Here is a 13,776-nt window from a genome sequence, read left to right as displayed (position 1 = left end):
CCTAAGGTCTCATAGAAGGGTCATTGCAGTAGCTAGACTATTTCATTAAATCTCCCCTCAATTAAAAAAAAAAGTGTAAGCAGAGTGGGCCCGCTCACATTTATACTCTAACCACATTTGAAACCTGCTTTGCTATATCGTCTGGGGCTATAGACAGTTTACCAATATTGAATTTCTGGGAAGTTCGGACAATTCAGTGTTTTTGTAAGGGAATCTAGGTGATGCTCTCGGGATCCACACTGTAGCAGTGTATGGAAAGACAGGAAGCCTGGGCATTGCAGCTCAGGTGGAATGTGGGCTCTGTCTTAGTCTGGGTGTACTTTGCCATCATGAAAATGCAGGATGCTCAGATGACAATTGACAGGGAAGGATGTGGGAACCAAATGCCAGAGTCCACAGAGCCCTCCTTTCCCTATTCCTTGTTGACCTTGGAGGGGCCTGAAGGAGGAGCAGTAGGTGCAGAGACCCAGGAGAGAAGCTATATACTGTACCCTAGAGTCTTAGTGGGCTTGGGGTATGGGGACTGCCCTCAAACGTCAGGAGTCATGGACACCTGAGTACTAGGATGAACAGTGTCTGCCTACGGTCCTGGGAGAGATCCAGATGCCTGTGTCCATCTACCCGCTACTCTGGTTATACACCAAACTGAGTCCTAGGCACGTACCAGCCTCCAAGGATGCTTTTCCTTGACCGTTATCAGCTGCCACCTTCTACTTAACTGAGGGTACAGGGGTGTGACCCTGCAAAGTTCCAGGCCCTCTGTGTTCACAAACCAACATGTCGACTTTGCTGTGTCTTTCACTGTCTGAAAATGAACTGACTCAGAGGAGTCGCCTACCAGGGAATAGACCACAGAGGAAACCTGTTCAAACACCCTGCCGTGACTGCCTTGGTCACTATAAAGAAAGCACGTATTGAAAGGTTAAATAATTCTTGCCTTTAAGTCCCAGGCAGCTGTGTGACAAGGCTGGTATGGTGTCCCCACTGTGGCCCCCTAGTGGAATATACCGTCTTTGCGACCCCGGTGGGAGACAGCCACAGTGCCTAGGATCATCCAGGCCAGCCTCATTCAGGCTCTGTCCACCCCACTTCCTTCCTCTTTCGGCAGCTCTCTCCTGCTCAGCTCGGAAATCTGACAAACCCACAGGAATGGAGACTGTGTCTCTGATAAAGGCAAACCAAGGGCTCAACAGCCACTAGGAGCCTGCTCTGTCCTGTAGGGAAGCATGTCTAAGGCAGCAGTAGGAGTGAGCAAGGGCTGGGCAGTGGGAAGAAGACTTGATCATTGCTGACCAAATCCGCTAAGTCCCTAAAAGCCAACAGGGAAGCTGTGTCCCGTAGGTAAAAGCAAAGAGCCTTTATTTTATGCAAGTTTGCAAACTCGGTCTTTCTGCATGTCCAACGTATTGGAATAAACGGAGAGCCCCGAGCTCAGAGTAGGGTTTTTATAGTAGAAAAGGTGGGGGTGAGGGTTTTCTGAGGTTCAGGACCCCTGGTTGGCTGACATTTGTCTAGGGGTGTCCTGGTGAGTGTGTGCTGGCAGATGATCCTATCTACAATGGTTGGAATGTTAGGCATTTCCTGTGGATGGTCTGTTTTCAAAGGGTGGTGCTCCGGTAATTCCAGGTATTGCTTCAGGGTAAACTACTGAGACTCTCGGGCCTCTATGGCTGAGTGATAATGGTTGGAAGTAAAGAATTTCCTGGGGGGGGGGGAGCGGGAGGAAGGGAGGATGTGGAAATTTTTAATAACAATAATAATAATAATTTTAAAAAGCTAAGAAAAAGAATTTCCTTTGGGTGATCTGTTCATATTTAGCTTATCATTAGCTTATCATGCCTGGCTCCTACGATCACCAGCAGCCCCTGCTGGCTGAGTGACCCTGTCCCACCTCACGAGTCGCTACAGCCAGTGACAAAGGCCTGTGTTCTTCTATCCTGCAGTTGCATCCACAGTGAGACATCCTCTGCCACTGACTTTTCAATGAAAGGGATGATGGGGCCACAGGCGCCTGTCAACCAGAGTGCCAGAAAGACCAAGATGCTGCTCCTGTGGGAAAGAGGCCTGGTCCTCCTGCCGTCCTGCTGTGCCGGCTGTCACAGGTGTTGGCCGTCCCTGAGCCCTGCAGACCTGTAGATAAGACATTGAGGAGACCCTTCCCCACACCGTGTTTCTATTGTCTGTCTGTCTGCTCTGGGGAAATTTTCCTGGGGGCGGGGGGGACCACAAGACGGAGAACCATTTTTCTGCCTGCGCCCCTGCTGTGGGCCTTTCCTGTCATCCAAGCGGGCAGCCAGCAGAGGGGGCAAGAGCCATTCTGTTTTCTTGTCCCCAGCTCCCTCCTTCAAGAGGAACTCAGTTGCAGGGGCGAGCTGTGGAGAGAATGCTGTCTTTAGCGGTCTCTTTGCTGGAAATTCAACACAGACCGGAAAAACAGGGTCCTGAGAAATTTTTCCCTCACTTCCCAGCCTTGAGCCGATCTTTATTTCACTGAATGTCTAGAAGTCCGGAGAGGTCGTCGTAAAAGCCACATTGGAGTAGCTAAAGCCCCACCCACCCCGCCGCAGTCCGTAGCTGCGCTCTGTTATCTTCTTTTTAAGGAAGCTAGTACTGGAAAGGAAAATAAAGAAAACAAAGACAAGAAAGTCAAAAACACCCTTGTGTTTGATAACCCACTCTGAATTCTTTTCAAAAAGTGTGGGTGGAGCTGTGGATGAAGAGGGAGGTTTTCGCCTGGTCGCTGCAGCTGAACTTGGGGTTCTGGGGTATTCCCCAGTATCTTCTCTCTGTGTTCAAGAGTTTGTATAAAATGTCTTTATTAGAATTCAAAAGCAATAACCCAGATCATCAGGACCTGGTGACTCAATATTGTCTGCGCTGAGGTATCATTGATGCAGGCTGTAATTTCAACTAAAGCCTCCAGTAAGAGATTTAAAGCATAGAGACAGATGGTTTGGGGCATCACTAGTTCTTCATTTGCCAGCTCTAAGTCCACTTCCTCACACTCTGGACAAAATTAAGTGAGAATCAAGTCAGTGTTTCTCAGCTACTTCAGGTACAGGCAAAGAGGAGGCTCCTCGGTACAACGTCAGTGTACCAAGAAAGAGGACAGTCCCTGAAGGGTGTGTCCATCACCTGATACAGGGACAGTGGAGACCCAGAGTCAAAGACAGGTTCTCAAACTCGGCTTGGAGAACAACATCCATCTCGCCCCAGAAATCATTGCTCAGCCACCTCCTGTTTCACTGGGTGAACACCTTGGAAATTCCCAAGTCTCACTGAAGCCTGAGGTGGCGTCACCCTGAAAACAGTGAGTTCAGTGGCTTAGGCTCCTCCATCATCCAGACTCTCGTGATCAATTAATTACTCGGTTTTGTAAAAGATTTTGTATTTATCCTTTTCGTACTTTTTTTTCTAAACATGATCCCCAAAATTGAGTAAACATCCCTTCCTCAAAACATTATTGTTTGGTTTTAGGGTGGAAAAGGAGAGGAGGTTCGAAAGAGGTTAGCTGAGTCAAATCACCCTTGTCAACAAACGGCCAGGACTCTGACTACCACAAAGCAGATAAACCAAGGTGTCTACTGTTAAAGACTTCAGACACAAGGGAAGGGTCTTACACCAAGAGGAAGCAGGTTCAGTTAATGTGACCTATGCTATATGACCACGGTAGGGGATAGGGAATCCTTGGGGCACTCTGTCTGAGGAAGGGAATAGGGTCTAGATATGTGTGAGCCGTGTTACACGACAGTAGGCAGACCGCCTCTGGTCCCTGAGGAGCAGGAGCAGGAGCCTGAGTGTGTTCTTGCCCTCCTGCTTATGGCCTGGGAACCTGGAGGACTTGGGTTCCCTAACATTTTCAGATATATATATTTGTATATGTAGATTACTTTATAGAAATGGGGAGATCCTAAAGATTACCAAGAATCTGAGTCATGAAGCCGTCTACTTCCTGCTGAACTGGGGCAGGATTGGGTTAGAAGGGCTCCTTGTTTGGTGGTGGGTAGTCAGGAGGTGATCTTTGGGTCAGAGCCTGGCATCTGAATTCACACATCAGAAGGACATTGTGAAACCATTTGGAGTTGGATTTGTTGAATTATGAACTGCGTAAGTTTATGGGAGGAGGGCAAAGGTAAGTATAGGAGTTACCGTCAGATGAAGGAGTGTCCACAACATCCCCAGGTTTTTACTCAACATTCTGAAAGATACATTTTTGAGTTCAAACCAGGAAAACAGATTGGCAGGGATTAGCTGTTCCAGTCTTGAGCTGATACCCACCAATACAGAGGACCAGAAAAACTAGTTTTATGCACTCACTTCTCTGTAAGGAGGAGTTTGCTGAAATCCAACGTTGTATTTCCCGGAGTATACTTAAAACAAGTGCTGATTTAGGTTTGAATTTCAAATCCTCCAGCCTCCACCTCCTATGGATAACAGGCTTGGGACATCACTACCACCAGGTGATGCTTAGCATCCTGGCTCCCAAAGGTGTAATAGACACAAGTGAGCAATGTGGAGGCTCACCTGAGTGACAGTTAATCTTCATAATCAGTTTAACCGGACTTAGAATCACTTAGGAGAGATACACTCCAGTGGGATCAAGAGTGTTCCAATGAGAAATAACAGAGGAGGGAGGACCCACCGGAAGGTGGATAGCCCAATACATAAGTCCCAGACTGAATTTTTAAAAAGGAAAGAAAAGGGTCAGTTGTCATCTATGACACCGCGTCCAAGATCCAGGGAACATTGTAGAAGGAAGCAAGAAAGGCTATGAGAGCAGGAGGGAGAGATGGGGAACTGTGGGATGCATGCTGTGGTCCATGACCTCCTGAACTGTCAGCAGTTGAAATTATGCATGTGAGGTTTGCTCTGAATTGGGCCATTAACATTTTATCATGGAGGGAAGACGTGACTATAAGGCTTGTCCATCCATGGAGAGTTATAGGCAGCTAATGGTTAATTGTCACCAGGAGAGGGGAGTGTAATGTAGCCATTGGTAATTTATACATGTACCTGTAAATAATCCCATACCCATCTTCCTGTAAGAAATCCTAGTTAAGCTTATTAGGGGACACACACACACAAACACACACACACACACACACACACACACACACACACGGGAAAGCATGAAAATTGAAATAGAGTAGACTGGTTGGGCAGAAGGACAAGAAAGTGTAATGCGAAGTGAACACTCTCTAAATGCACTATAAGCACGCGTTGTCATGATGAAACTCATTATTGTATGTAATTAATCTATGCTAATAAAATAAAGCTTTTAAAGAATGATAAAAAAAAAGAAAAGAATCAGTTGTATCTTGTTTTGTAATGTTTGGTAGTTGTCTCTTGGAAGCCTGCTCCTTTCTGAAGGGAAGGAGATGGGGAGTGGATCTGAAGGAACGGGGAGGTAAAGGAGAAGTGGAGGAGTGGAGGGAAACTGAGGACAGGATGTACTGTATGAGAGAAGATTCTATTTTCAATAAAACTAAAGGAAAAACTGTAAATATTTTCACATAAGGCTCTTTCTGTGGCATGGATAGCCATCTGTGACTGTAGCCATCTGTCACTGTCTCTGTACAACAGCAAGAGGGAGCTTTATAAATAAAATTTGAACATTTGGGGCCTCTTTAAAAAAAAACTGTAAAAGCCAACTGAATGCAAGCACTCATCTGTGTCTGCTTTGTGGTCTGTGCAGATGTGAGATGCCCCAGCCACAACTCCTGGCACTAGGAATTCTGCCATGCATCACCACCATGATGGACGGCATTCCTCAAACTGTGAGCCAAAATGGACCTCTCCATTTTGTCAAAACAACAAAGAAAAGCAGCACTTTGGGAGAAGAAAAGTTATAAGGTACACAAGAAAACATTCCATGTGGATCTGTGAATAAAATGTCACTGCGTAAAAAGAGAGAAAAAGAGAAGGTAATTCTAAGCTGTCATCTTGGAGAGCACACCTATTTGCAACAGCTCCCGTGGAAAGGCAGATCAGATAATTCACACTGACTTGACAAAAAGCTTTCCATCAGATCTAAGTGTAACCTACTAAATGTCCTTCTAATGACCTTGAAAGAGTTATAGGAAAGACAAGAGGCTGGATATGGCCTAAAACCTAACTCCTGATTGTAGGATTTGCAGGATGGATCCATCCCATAGTGCCTTCTCTTATGCCAGGTCCTTTGAGAGTTGTGTTGTACTCTGCTTGGCTCCTCCTTCTCCTCCTTCCCTCCCTCCCTCTGCTAATCCTGGTGAATGGAAGTAGACTCTCTAGGGAGGGTAATACAGCAGTGATTATTCCTCAGATAACTGTGTGTCAGACACGTGACAAAACTTTGTTCCTTCTAGGATACACCGTGAAAGAGCTTCCTCAAGTGAGCCACTCCTGGCTGTGATTCCCACTGCAGCAGCAGAGCCAGCTCCTCTGCCTGGACAGTGCTGCTTCCCAAGGCTGTCTTTTTTCTACAGCTCCTCCGTCTGTTCAGAGCACTCCTGCCCTTCAGCTCTAGCCTCCTGTCCCTCTAAACTGGTCCTACTGCTGGACCCAGCCCTTTTAAAGCTCTTAAGCCTCTTGGCCAACCCTGGCTTTCTCATATCTCACTCACCATTTAAGTTATCTTACTATGCAACTTTCCAAATGTAAATCCCTCAGTGCTGTGCTCTTTGGTTTAATCTTCATCCCAACTTCCTGCCAGGTTTATTTCTTTTAAACCATGGCAGTCCTAATATATCCTAATCACTCAAACCCTTTTTTTTTTCTCTGTTCCTGAGATAGTTTGGGTATGTCCTTCTGCTCCGGCATCCACAAGACCTTCTTTGCCAGTATCTCCTCGACACAGGTGTCTTTTGGCTTTGCTCCACATGACTTCACTCCTGTGATTTCCCCTGGTCTCCTCTGCCTTAGCTACTTTTCTATATCTGCAGAGACCCCATGACCAAGGCCATTTATAAGAGAACACATTTGTGGGTGTGTTTGCAGTTTCAGAGGCTGAGTCTATGACCTTCATGGCAGGCAGCTCGACAGCAGGCAGGCTGGCGGGCACTTATGCTGTAGCTGAGGGCTTATATGGTGAGACAACCATAAGGCAGAGAAGAGTGTGCTAATTGGGAAACGGAATGAGCTTCTGAAACTCCAAGGCCCACCCCAGAGACACCACCAACTAAGGACCAAGATTTCAATTATATGAGCCTATGGAGGACATTATCATTCAAGTCAGCATATCTTTACATCCATTTGCTCCTCCCAAACCTCTTCCTCAGCTCCCCGTCCCCATTCACTCTCCATTTATTCTCCTGCTCAGGACACCCTTGCAGAGGGGATGTGTACTGAAGAAGAGCTCCAGCAACAGCGCGACAACTCGGGGGACACTTCTTCTCCTTGATTACAGCCCCAGGTGCCACCGAATGCTGGTGAGGTGACTGGGGCTGAGTTGGCAGACGGTGCGCCTGAGCCGGCGTCGCTTCAGCACCACGGACAGTTCCTGGGACGGCCCTGCGGCACAGGCCCTCAGGGAGACCTTTTGCACCTCTAGGCTGGCTCCTCTAGCCTCTGTTACCCCTCCGCATAGTCTGTTGGACGACAGGTGATAGAGACTAGTGAGCAAGAAGAGAAAGCCGGAGAATCAAAGCAGAGGCCCTGGGAAAGCCCAATGGCCAAGAGGAGTGTTGAAAGGGGAAGGAGAAATGGGGATGGAAGGCAGAGGAATTCTAAAATGTCACAAATTCTTTTTCCTATGTCCCGGCATCTCGGAAGGTGAAGCTCATCTTCAAGGCTTTCTATTGAGGGGCCACACCTGCCTCTTTTGTATTCAGCAATCTGCATTGCCAGAGATGCCCTGGCACACAGAACCATGGGCCATCAGGGCCTCTGCAAAGCCCTTGAACTGCAGCTGGTACTTCCAGACCCTTCTGGAGTGACCATTCTGCTTGACATTTAAGGAAGCAGGTGCAGCTCGAGATTCCCAAACCAATTAAAATTGTGCCATCTAGTTTACAATTTTGTGCCATCTAGTTTAGAATGGGTCTTTCCACCACAATTAACAGAAATAAGATAACTCCACAATGGCAGAGCCAAAGGCTTGTTTCCCAGATAACAAGGATTCTATCAGATGGACAGTTAACACTCTCACAATGCGATGTGATCTGTGTGTGTGTGTGTGTGTGTCTATGTGAACATTCATTACAGGCCATAGATCTAGTCAAGACCTAGATTATTTATTGCTCTCGCCTTGTTTTTTTAGATAAGAGCTCTCACTGAGCCTGGAACTCACTGATTGGGCAAGACTAGCTGGCAGATGAGCTCTAGGGAGCCTCCTGTCTCCACATACCCAATTACAATCATGTGCTACACCTGGGTTTTAGGTGGGTACTGAAGATCTGAACTCAGATACTCACGATTGTGCAACAAGTACTGTGCTGAGTCATCTTCCCAGTCCTGTGAATGCTCTTTAGAAGACAGGAAAGTGTTTTCATTTGATTATTTAAGCTACTCCCATACCTTGGCTGTGCCTCAATGATTATCAACCTTCTTCCTTGTACTGCATTGGTACAGAAAAGACCCAATGATTGGTTTCTGAGATACAACATCAAGTATAGCCTTGTTACCCTCTTCTACTTTTACAATTTTTTAAAAAATGTTCAGCGAAGTTTTATTACTTAGATGTTTGTTTTCTGCATTAATGATTGCAAACTTAGGACCTGCTTTATGACTTTAATGGTGATTATTAGGAATATATAAGAAATTTGTTAACTGTGGTGTTAAATGTCATAAAATTATATTGGAGACTTTTGTTTGCTTATTTGCTTTCATTGGTATTTGTGTCATTTTTTAATTTTAGATTTACTAGTTTATGTGTACGAATGTTTTGCCTGAGTATATGTGTATGTCTGGTACCCACAGGGGTCAGAAGAAATTGTCCAATCCCCTGGAACTGGAACTATGGATGGTTGTGAACCACCATGTGGGTTCTAGGAACTGAATGTACATTCTCTGCAAAAGCAACAAGTGTTCTTAACTGTTGAACCATATCTCCAGCCTCAGTATTTGTGTATTTTTTTTAATATTTTTATTTATTATATAACTGTCTGTGTGTATGCCTGATGGCCAGAAGAGGGCACCAGACCTCATTACAGATGGTTGTGAGCCACCATGTGGTTGCTGGGAATTGAACTCAGGACCTTTGGAAGAGCAGGCAATGCTCTTAACCTCTGAGCCATCTCTCCAGCCCAGCATTTGTGTATTTAATATGTAACCGAAGACAATGTTTCTTTATTCAGTGTGGCTCAGAGAAGCCAAAATGTTGAGCATCCCTACGTGGCTGCTGCTGCTTAGCGGCCTCTGTGCCTAGGCGTTGTTTGAAGGAACCTCTGCAGTAGCATTCTCAGCTTAGAATATCCACTTTCAGATGTATTTGTATTTCCCCAACACAGAGGCTTTCGTGGGTGTCTTCTTGTTTTCAGGGCATCTTTCTTATCTTCCCAGCACAGACTAAGAGGTTCTCAATCATAGTACTAATCTCTTTCCCAATTATAACTGCTTCTTCAGCCTTCTTGTCTGCAACTCTGCACCCATTCATTTCCCCACCAAGCGGACCATTTCCATCTCCTCCTAACGCAGTTGATGCTCTCACTCGCTATGGATCTGGAAAATGGTGAGCAGTCACCACGTCACAGCCTGGACAGAATGCTCTCTTGAAAATTCCCCTGTCAGACGAAGCTAGTTCAACCTCACTTGAGTTCTCAGGACATGAGCAGAAAACATCAGATTCTTTGCCAGAATACAGAACAAACTTTCTCTAACCCAGTTCCCAAGAGAGTTCTTGCTTCCCTCTTAAACCTCGTGAGCCATACCTCCATTGTCTGCATCTCTCTCAAATTCTGGTTTTCCAAACTCACACCAGAATGGGACAATAAGCTGTATTTATAACACTCAAGGGCTTTTCTAGCCCAAAGTTCCAAATTCTTCCCCATTCATTCCACAAACCAGCCCCAAAGGCTTAAGTACCACATGGATCCACTTCTCAGCTCTCCAGTAGTTACGTCCACTGCTGTATCAGATCACCTGACAGAATGGGCTTAAGCAGGTTTGTTTGGGCTCACAATTTGAGGAGACAGTCTATCATGGCAGAGAATCCATGTCAATGAATATGAGAAGTGCTGGTCACAGTGTCCATCGTCAAGAAGCAAAGAAAAATAAATGCTGTTTCTCCACTTGATTTCTTGTAATGAGTCTTTCTCTGCCCTTGCTGCCAGCTCCCAAATAATGATGTGGAGACATCTTACTAATTATGAAAGCTTGGCATGTAGTATCCTTGTTCCTAACTAGCTCTTACAACTTAAACTAACCCATTTATATTAATCTATGTTCTATCACATGGTGTTACCTCTCTTCCATCTTGCACCTCCTGTTTTCTCTCAGTGTCTTCTGGTGTCTCCTGCATGCCTAGATTCCTCCTCCTCTTCTTTTCTCTCCCCAGAAGTCATGTCTTTTTCTCCTGCCTAGATATTAACCACTCCACTTTTATTACATAAGTCACAGCAATATACACTCACACAGTGTAAAAATATTCCACAACATTTATCATTTTTGTCTAAATAAAAGAAAGGTTTTAACTCTAACAAAGTAAAATTATACAGAATAAGAACAATTATTTGGTAAGAATTATATTTACAATGTTTAGTACATATGTATTTGACAAATTTGGAGAAGTACTATGCTATCAATCCTATCTTAGCAAGTCCAAAATTTTACACCTAAACCATTTTTTGTCATAATTTGTATTATCATCCTAAAAATATTTTTAGACCTAAAAGCATCTTAGATAAACAACTTAAGCTTTTATGTTTCTCAACCTTATAAACTTGATATCTCTTATGTAAGTTTTTTTCTGAATTTGGTAACAAAAAATTGTATACTATTTAATCTTCAACTCCATCAGAGACCTGAGAAGGATATAATATTATCTAAGTAAACAGGAAGTGCAGGGAGGGCAAACAATTTCCAAAACTATAAAAATGACAGAAAACAGCTCACTGACTGGATAGTCACCCAAGATTCCTCTGCAACAGTGAGGCATCCATCCTTAGTCTATAGACCTAGAATATGTGACAAACTTTTCTGTGAAGCAAGAAAATTTTGAAGGACTTCCCTATATTGTCGTGGCAAAGTTTGGCAGTCACTTTCTTTTGTGTCCTATTTATCCAATTTGGACAGCATACCATACCATCAGCAGTTGAGGCAAAGGCAGCTTCTTTCCCAGTGGCTAGCTTTGCCATATTGAAAGTAAAACCCATATGGAGATTCTCTGATGCCCATCATCTTTTTTTAAAAAAGTAAATTGGTGCTGCCAGGAGCAGACATGATTCACTATAATGAAAGCCTAATGTCATTAAAATATCTTAGATGCCATATTCTGTAGGTCTCTAAAACGTTGGAAGACCATCTATCTAAAATATATCTCTGTATGACCTTGAAAACATGCCTAACATGACTACAAGTTTGATTCTTATAGATGACTAACTACTAAACTGGGTTTATTCTTTTTAAGATTTATTTATTTATTATGTATGCCTGTATGCCACAAGAGGGTACCCCATCTCATTATAGATGGCTATGAGCCACCATGTGGTTGCTGGGAATTGAACTCAGGACCTCTGAAAGAGCAATCAATGCTCTTATCCTCTGAGGCATGTCTCTAGTCCCTTAACCTGTGTTTCTTATTTACCTAAATGGTTTATAATGGTAGTTTTCAAGGAATAGAATTTTACACTACATTTTTAAATGAGCTGCATAGATGCAATGCCTTAAACAAGAATAGAAATATACATACAGTAAAACAAAGATAACCTTAAATTTTTATCAATATATAAAAATCCACACCAATGTAAAATATTTGAGACTAGTGGTTGTTCAAAAGTAGACTCAACCATCCACCTTTTTATCCCATTACTTCTGTATTATAGCCTGCCTTTTTCCTTTCAGAAAGAGATCCCTGAATCTAATCTCCTTTATTCAGTTTTTTTCCTGGCCATAACCAGTAACAACTTGTAACCAAACCCTGGTGTATAAGGTCTTTCTGTTTGTGTGTTGTTTTCATTGGTTAATGAATAAAGAAACTGCTTTGGGCCTGATAGGGCAGAACTTGGGTAGGTAGGGAAGACAGAACTGAATTCTGGGAGGAAGAAAGCAGAGTCAGGAGAGAGCCACCATGGAGCTGCCAGGTCACACATGCTGAATCTTTCCTGGTAAGCCATGTCCTCATGGTAATATACAGATTAATAGAAATGGGTTAAATCAAGATGTGAGAGTTAGCCAATAAGAGGCTAGAGATAATGGGCCAAGCAGTGTTTTAATTAATAGAATTTCTATGTGGCTATTTCGGGTATAAGCTAGCCAGGTGGCTGGGATGAACAAGCGGGCCCCCTTTTCCTACAAAACCCCCTAAACAATGATAAATGTCCATAATCCTTTGAATGACAAAAACTACTCACCCTACCTCTTGGGGATGTGGGAGTCAAGTTCTCTAGACTGCTTCTTGTTGTCTTGGGGTGACAGCATCTCTAGGGGACCCTGAGAAAACTGAGACAGTGATAAAGTCCTGGGAGAGGTAGCTCTATCATTTACTGTCCAGTCTATGTGCAATGGGAAAGTGCAGGGCTTATCTGAAGTCCTGGCTGGAGTAATACATGAGGTCATCTCACCTAGCAGCTTTGAAGTTGCTGTGGATGCAGAATTTTGAGGAAATTGCAACAGAGGCATTCTGAGGTGTTGGATGACCTGGGGCTACTTGTTTGTATCGGTGTCTGATCCTTTTTTCTGAAAACATATCAACTTTTAAAGGCAACATATAAATGCATTAACACAAGTATGGAATGTGTAGTGTAAACAAGTTAGATAAGAAGTTTTTTTCTTCTGTGTTTCAGCAGGTAAAAGGCATCTGTCAACTTTATGTTTGCTTGGACTATATAACCAAACCTCTCTCCATGCCATATGAAAGGATAGCATGTAATGACAAGTCATGAGGATCATGTTTCATCCAGTCTCAGAGCTATTCCCATAGTAGAAGGATCGTATATACATCACCTGTCCTGCAGTCTTTCTTGGTTTCTTTTTTCATGCCTGTAGTCAAGATTTTCAAGAGGTCTCCCCCAATCAAATTTGATCCTCATTAATTTTGAAAAGAATCATAACTTTTTTGTTTCCTGTGGAAATAAAGGCATAACCTTCCCCAGTGTGACATATTTTTGACATTCATTCTCAAGTGAAGACATTCTTAAAATATATAGGTTGGTTTAATTTGGCAGTTTCCATAATCCATTGTCTCTCAGCACCCATTTTTTTTGTACACTAGCATTTAAAAATTCAAAGTCAACAAAGCCCATACAGGATCCAGATGCTCTGTGTATTTCCCATCCTTGTGTGGCTTATTCTTTTTATATTACTTTACTCTCTCTTTAAAGACCTTATTATAGTTAACCTATTTTTTTCAATGACTGTCTATACTCATTTTTTTATTGTGTCTGTTTAAAGGTTTTTTTGGTCTGGACCACTTTACTGCACACCTGCAGCCTTCTCTGACCAGGAAATAAATCTTAAATGGCCACACCAGGCAGCTGTCTCTGCCCCTGCCAGTTCCTTCGGAGTCTAGCGTCATGGAGGTGCATTCACTTCCCCAGCTCTGGGAAGGTGCTGTGTCCACTATGTAGCAGTCACTTTACCTAGCAGGCTGCTCAAGAGTTCTGCTGTACAACAGTGCCTCTTCAAAGAGCTGCACCTCAGCCG

This window comes from Alexandromys fortis, unplaced genomic scaffold (assembly GCF_014885135.2).
Source record: "Alexandromys fortis isolate MF-2015 unplaced genomic scaffold, M_Fortis_MF-2015_v1.1 scaffold_208, whole genome shotgun sequence".
NCBI lineage: Eukaryota > Metazoa > Chordata > Mammalia > Rodentia > Cricetidae > Alexandromys > Alexandromys fortis.
The sequence above is the reverse complement of the archived record's forward strand: the minus strand, read 5'-3'. Positions refer to the sequence as shown.